Source organism: Carex rostrata, chromosome 10 (genome assembly GCF_964058835.1).
Source record: "Carex rostrata chromosome 10, lpCarRost1.2, whole genome shotgun sequence".
Classification (NCBI taxonomy): Eukaryota; Viridiplantae; Streptophyta; class Magnoliopsida; order Poales; family Cyperaceae; genus Carex; species Carex rostrata.
Window position 1 is genome coordinate 1359142 of NC_135927.1, and position 7134 is coordinate 1366275.

Here is a 7134-nt window from a genome sequence, read left to right on the forward strand (position 1 = left end):
CATGATTCATGCATGTAGATATTTATATATATATATATATATATATATATATAGAAGTAGAACCAAGCTGTACGTACGCCTGAAAATATATATATATATATATTTCATTGCAGAATTAATTAATATTTGGGTTCGCTTCAGTTCGGTCAAATTAATTATTAATTAATTCACTTTTACTAATAGTCCACGACTACGTACTATTAATTTATAAGATTAATTAATTAATTAAGATTATTAAATTAAATGCCAAATAATTAATAATATATGTTTAGAAGAATGGTCACATGTATGCCATGTGAATGTCATATCCCTCCCATCCATTACGCATTCCACTTTTTATTATTTCCAATTCTCAAATTGACATATCTATATATTCTATGAGGTATCTTATAATATATCCAAGGTTTTAATTGGAAAAACATTATAATTCATTCTGCAATTCATATCTCAATTATATTGAATTAAACGAAATGGTACAAGATAGAGGGTTTATTTATTACAAAAAGGAGATCCGGACTCATGAAATATATGGACAGTGGAACAAAATTTAAAGAGGAAATATCATGAAATTCTTCAAAAAATTAAATTCACAAATTTACCCAATGTACATTGTATTTACTATTCGAACTCATTTTAAATTTTTAAAGCTCTTATTTTATCATTTATTAAAAAAAATTAAAATATGTAGTTTGTGTCAAAAAAATATCCAGTCTTCTAATTTGTCAGTTTTTGACGGAAAATAACTTATTTATTTACTTATGACGCATAGACAGTGGCCTTTAGCCTTTAGGCATATGTTTATGTGCACGTCGCAAGAAAATGATTTAATTGCCTCTGAAACCAACCAATTAGAAGAATGAACATTTTTCTTACACATATTACATATTTTTATATTTTATAAAGGGTAAAATGAGATTTAATTAAAAAATGCATAATTTGGGTAAATGTGTGAGTTTTAAAATTCAGAAAGGTAATAATGATATTATGAATTTTAGAGGAGAAAAAACGTAATTTCAAAAAAATTGAAGAGTATACATGAAATTCCCCGAAATTAAAAATAAAACATTTTTTTTTCAAATATAAGCATATTTATGTACTTTTTCATCAAAAAATCATTGTATGTGAAGGATATTTTTAAAGCTAATTAAGTTCTTGATATGAATAAAATAAAATAAGTAGCTTCTATTGACATCAAAATAGTAGAGATATATATATATATATACAGTGGTAATTTAAATGCTTTAAACGTTTAATGCATCAAACTGGTGTGTACTAAAACGATTTATTTAAGGTGAAATAAAAGTTGAAGCACATTTTTAAATGGAGTATAAATTAAGTTTAATCATCAAATTTCTTTACTTTTGATTCTCTCTATTCACTATATATACATGTACTTGTTAACATATATAGTACATGAGGACAATTTGATGTTCTTATTTATTTAATATCACTTCTCCATTATTAATTTATTATAAAGCAACAATATAATGTTTAAAAATGACATAGCATTTATTATGCATGCTTCAATTTTACTTCACTTGTCAAATACTATATATATAGGTGTAGGTGTAATCTGCACTTCTGCAGTAGCCCAAAATCACACAAAAATAAAATAAATTAAATTAAATGTTATTGGGGAATATTAATGAGACGCATTAATTACTCAACTAATTAATTAAATTTGAAGTTAATTATGTGACAGTGTACCTGAAATGAATAGGGTATAATTAATTAGGTCTTAATTTATATAGATATCTAGGTAAAGGTTTATATCACTTAGCTAAGCTAGCCCTCTTTATCTGTCTATTAATTAATGGTTGATAATTCAAAGGTATATTTCCATCTCTAACCTTGAAAAAAACTTTAATTATCGTCTAATAAGTTATAAATTCAGAATTGCATAATTATAAATAATCATATAGCTAGGTTATGCAGGTTAATCAAATATATATATATAAGATCCTTATATTAATTTACAGACATTCAGTACAATTGGTCCTTTTATTTTTATTTTTATGTTAACTACAACTTCATTATTTTATTTTATTTTTAAAATAATAAATTTCATAACTTACTTTTTTGTGCATTTTATAAAAGGTCATGACGGTATTATATTAATTTCATGTAATATTAATTTGTGAATTTATTTTTATTAATTAATTCATCTTTAATAGGAAATTGGTTTTATCATGTTTTGTTATGTATTGAGATACTATAATATTATATTAAACTTGGGCATTTATTCAACATAAAATTGGTCTTGATAAAAGTAAAATATAGAAGTTGTTTAGAACAATTAATCCCTATATTAGTTTCATCTGAATTAAACTTGGTTATTTATTCATCCATTCTCCTAAATTATTTAATTTGAGCATGAATGAATTCTCACAAAATCGGACAAGTTAGAGAAATCCCATCCCATCAATTTTTATGACTGTCCCTCCAATTTTTTTTTTATTAATATTGCTTTCTTACTATTTTTGTTTCCAGAAAAAGATACTATTTCTGCTGCACATCTATCTATTTCTATGCCTTGTTTTCTATTGTATGGCGTCACCTCTACACTATAGTACTCTCCTGATGTGATGTGATTGATGATTGTGATGATGATGTGTCAGGCAAAGGCAAAGGCAAAGGGCATGTGTATCATTCTATCATATTTTTACTGAGGTTCTGTTCGGCTGCGTTACTATTTGTGTGAGAAAAAAACTATTTAAATTCTGTTCGGTTGCGTTACTATTTGTGTGATAAAAAAAACTATTGAATATCGCTGTTTTTTATGGTCCAGATTTGTTTGAAAAACAACGATTTTCAAATAAATCTAAAAAAATAGTAAAAATTTTCCAAAAAAATGTAAAATTTGGTCTCCAAATACATATTAATATGGAAAACAAGATGAACGGTTCGGATCGACCGTTAGGATTTTAAAAACTCGAATATTGAGCCGTAGCACGGGAGTCATGTATGCAACCCATAGCATATTAGCCAAATCCTATATATAGGACTTGGCTACGGTGCTATGGGTTGCATAGAGGCCTCCCGTGCTACGGCTCAATATTTGAATTTTTAAAATCCTAACGGTTGATCCGAACCGTTCATCTTGTTCTCCATATTAATGTGTTTGGAGACCAAATTTTACATTTTTTTTTGAAAATTTTTAACTATTTTTTTAGATTTATTGAATATCGTTGTTTTTTATGGTCCAGATTTGTCTGAAAAACAATGATTTTCAATAAATCTAAAAAAATAGTAAAAAAAATAGTAAAAAAATTCCAAAAAATGTAAAATTTGGTCTCCAAACACATATTAATATGGAGAACAAGATGAACGGTTTGGATCGACCATTAGGATTTTAAAAATTCAAATATTGAGCCGTAGCACGGGAGGCCTCTATGCAACCCATAGCACCGTAGCCAAGTCCTATACATATATATACATATATGAGTAGAACTAGGGTGTTCTTAAGCTCACCAAAGTGTTTGGTGAGCTTAACTCCAACACCCATCAAATTGGTTTCAAATGACGAATCTGAACCGTTGGAACCTGCCTACCTTACGAGTGATGAACCTACATGTGTAAATTTTAAACATTCAAATTAAATTAGTATAAAGTCAAGCGGTCAAAAAACATTCAAAAAATGAATGCACTAAAATTAATTTGTTAACCTTCTAATTTTGACAAATTGACTTTATACTAAATTAATTCGAATGTTTAAAAATTTCACATGTAGACGCATCACAGATAAGATAGGCGAGTTCCAAGGTTCGGATTCGTCATTTGAAACCGATTTGATGAATTTGGAGTTAAGCTCACCAAACATTTTGGTGAGCTTAAGAACACCCTAGTTCTACTATATATATATATATATATATAGGCTGTGGCTAAATTGCTGCTGGCAGCAGTTCTGCCCAGGTGCTGCCGGGGCTATTTTTAGCCGTGTGATGTCCAAACAATAAATCCAAACCGTTAGATGTTTAATCTATATTATAATCTACTTGGAGACCAAATTTTACATTTTTTTGAATTTTTTTACTATTTATTAAGCTGGTTTGAAAACCGCTGATTTCAATGCTGCAGAAAATTACTGAAATCAGCGGTTTTCAAACCAGCTTAATAAATAGTAAAAAAATTCCAAAAAATGTAAAATTTGGTCTCCAAGTAGATTATAATATAGATTAAACATCTAACGGTTTGGATTTGTTGTTTGGACATCACACGGCTAAAAATAGCCCCGACAGCACCTAGGCAGAACTGCTGCCAGCAGCAATTTAGACAGACCCTATATATATATGAGGAGGGATCAAGTTACAACAACCATTTTTTTACATTTTCGAAGTCCAAATCATCGATCCAAATCGTTAGATGTGATTTCCACAAGAAAATGTGCTTTCAAATCAAATTTTACATTTTTTGGAATTTTTTTACTATTTATTAAGATGGGTACAAAATTCAATGGTCTGAATTTGACTAGTTTTTGTACCCATCTTAATAAATAGTAAAAAAATTCCAAAAAATGTAAAATTTGGTCTCCAAGCATATTTTATTATAGAGATAACATCTAACAGTTTGGATCGACAATTTGAACTTTGAAAATGTAAAAAAATAGTTATTGTAACTTATTGTAACTCAAAAATTGTTGTAACTTGATTCTTCCTCTCTCTCTCTCTCTATATATATATATATATATATATATATATATATATATATATATATATATTATGTTATGTTATGTTATTTTGTTTGTCAGTCAACTCAACTGTAGACTGTAGACAGTAGACTCTAGTAAATTATATGATGAGACAGAGATATGCATGCCATTGCCACCGAAAGTAAGTTGTGAACTTCACCCCACTGGCACATCACTTGCTTCTCAAATGATATCTGATTTGATCTCATCTCATATAATCGATTGATGTTTCATGTGCCAGTGCCACCCATAAATGATATGATATGAATCATATGATAGATATATCACGAGAGGAGACGAGACGAGACGAGTGAGTCGTGCATGCCACAATTAATCATAAAATTCATAATCAAAGTCAACTTTAATCGTGCGTCATCAGCCTCACATTTTAATTTAGACCACCCGATCGATTGATCGATCATCTAATTAAATTATTAAAATTCATAATCAAAGTCAACTTTAATCGTGCGTCATCAGCCTCACATTTTAATTTAGACCACCCGATCGATTGATCGATCATCTAATTAAATTAATTAACAATAGTTGTCCCAACCCGTTAAATATATAATTATTTAATCCCATGCATTAATTATCATATATAATTCATAACTAAATTAATATAGAGGAGATCTTAAGTAGTACACTACACAAATGACTGCACATAATAATTAAAGAGTAACAGCGGTGGCCACCTAGAGGCTACCTACATCAGATCAAGTCAAACGCCATCATCCGCGCCGTTCAAATAATTATAACATATATATATATATATATATATAGTAAGAGGAGGGTTCAATACCTCATATTTTATATCTTCATTTTCTTCATATTCAAAGTCTAAATTGTCGATTCGAACTGTTCAACATAATATTCATACTAAAATATGGTTAAGGATGAAATTTTATAATTTTTTAAATTTTTTTACTATTTTTTTAAGATGGGTAGAAAATCACTGTTTTTTTGAATATATATACAATTCGAACTGTTCATACCCTTACCCATTTGATTAACGAAAAAAAATTCTTATCCATACTCATATCCAATAAGCTAACGAAATAAAAATCTTACCCATACTCGCCTTATCGAATACAATACGGGTCGGATAAACAACTAAAAAGGTACCATTGAGTCATTGACACCCCTAACTGCCGGTGGGTTTGAGATGGCCCCAGATCAAATATTTAAATTTTAAAAATGACTCTGGTCTCATCCGGCAGTGACTCTAGGGGCATGAATTTTTTATCCCTAAGGCAGGTGATCTCGTTCCTTTTTATAGTTAACCTTAATTAGTTAGAGCCCCTCATAATGATTTAATACATTCAAATTTAAATTTAAATTCTTACTATATATGTTTTGGCATGGAGAAATTTATTCATCTACAAAATTCTGAATTCCATAAACAATTTTGTATCTTCATCAAAAAGGAGAATTTTTTTTTTATTCTTTAATATGTATATCACGTGCACTTGCTGCTTCATATATATCCTTTAATTCTTTTTTTAAAACTTAATTATTAGGTGGCCATTTTTCTGGTGACAGGTGAGGAAAAAACATACAATGCTCACAAATTAAAACATGTTGATTTAATAAAAGAAAAGAAAAAAAAATGAGGTGGCAGGTGAGAAATCATCTTTCTCGGCGTTAAATTCATTGCCACCTATAATATTATATATATATATATATATATATATATATAGAGTTAGGCTGGGGTGCTATGGATAGCATAGTGGCCTCTATGCTACGGCTCAATATTCGAGTTTTCAAAATCCAAACGGTCGATCCGAACCATTCATCTTATTCTCCATATTAATATCTGCTTGGAGACCAAATTTTATAATTTTCTGAATTTTTTTACTATTTATTAAGCCACTTTGAAAATCGCTAATCCAACGGTTTTACTGTTTTGTGCAGTCACCGTTGGATCAACAATTTTGTAAAATACTTAATAAATAGTAAAAAAATTCAGAAAAATGTAAAATTTGGTCTCCAAGCAGATATTAATATGGAGAATAAGATGAACGGTTCGGATCGACCGTTTGGATTTTGAAAACTCGAATATTGAGCCGTAGCATAGAGGCCACTATGCTATCCATAGCACCCAGCCTAACTCTATATATATATATATATATATATATATATATATATAAGTGCATTTAATGCTCTTTTACAGGTAAAAGTTGTCTGTCCATTTCTCGCCGTTTAATTTGCTTCCTTATCTCAAACTTCCGATGTGTATAATATATATCAATAAAATGAGTAAAGCTAGTTGTGATGTATTCACTACGTTTGGATGATATAGAAATTAATAGCGCTAATTCAAAAATAGTTGTTATTTCTGACGAGTTATTCTTAACATAACACATTTGGATGAAAAAAAAACGCTATTCTCAACAAAGGAATAGCTCGGGTTAGCTGCTATTCCGCTATTCCTATGAAATATTGGGTTA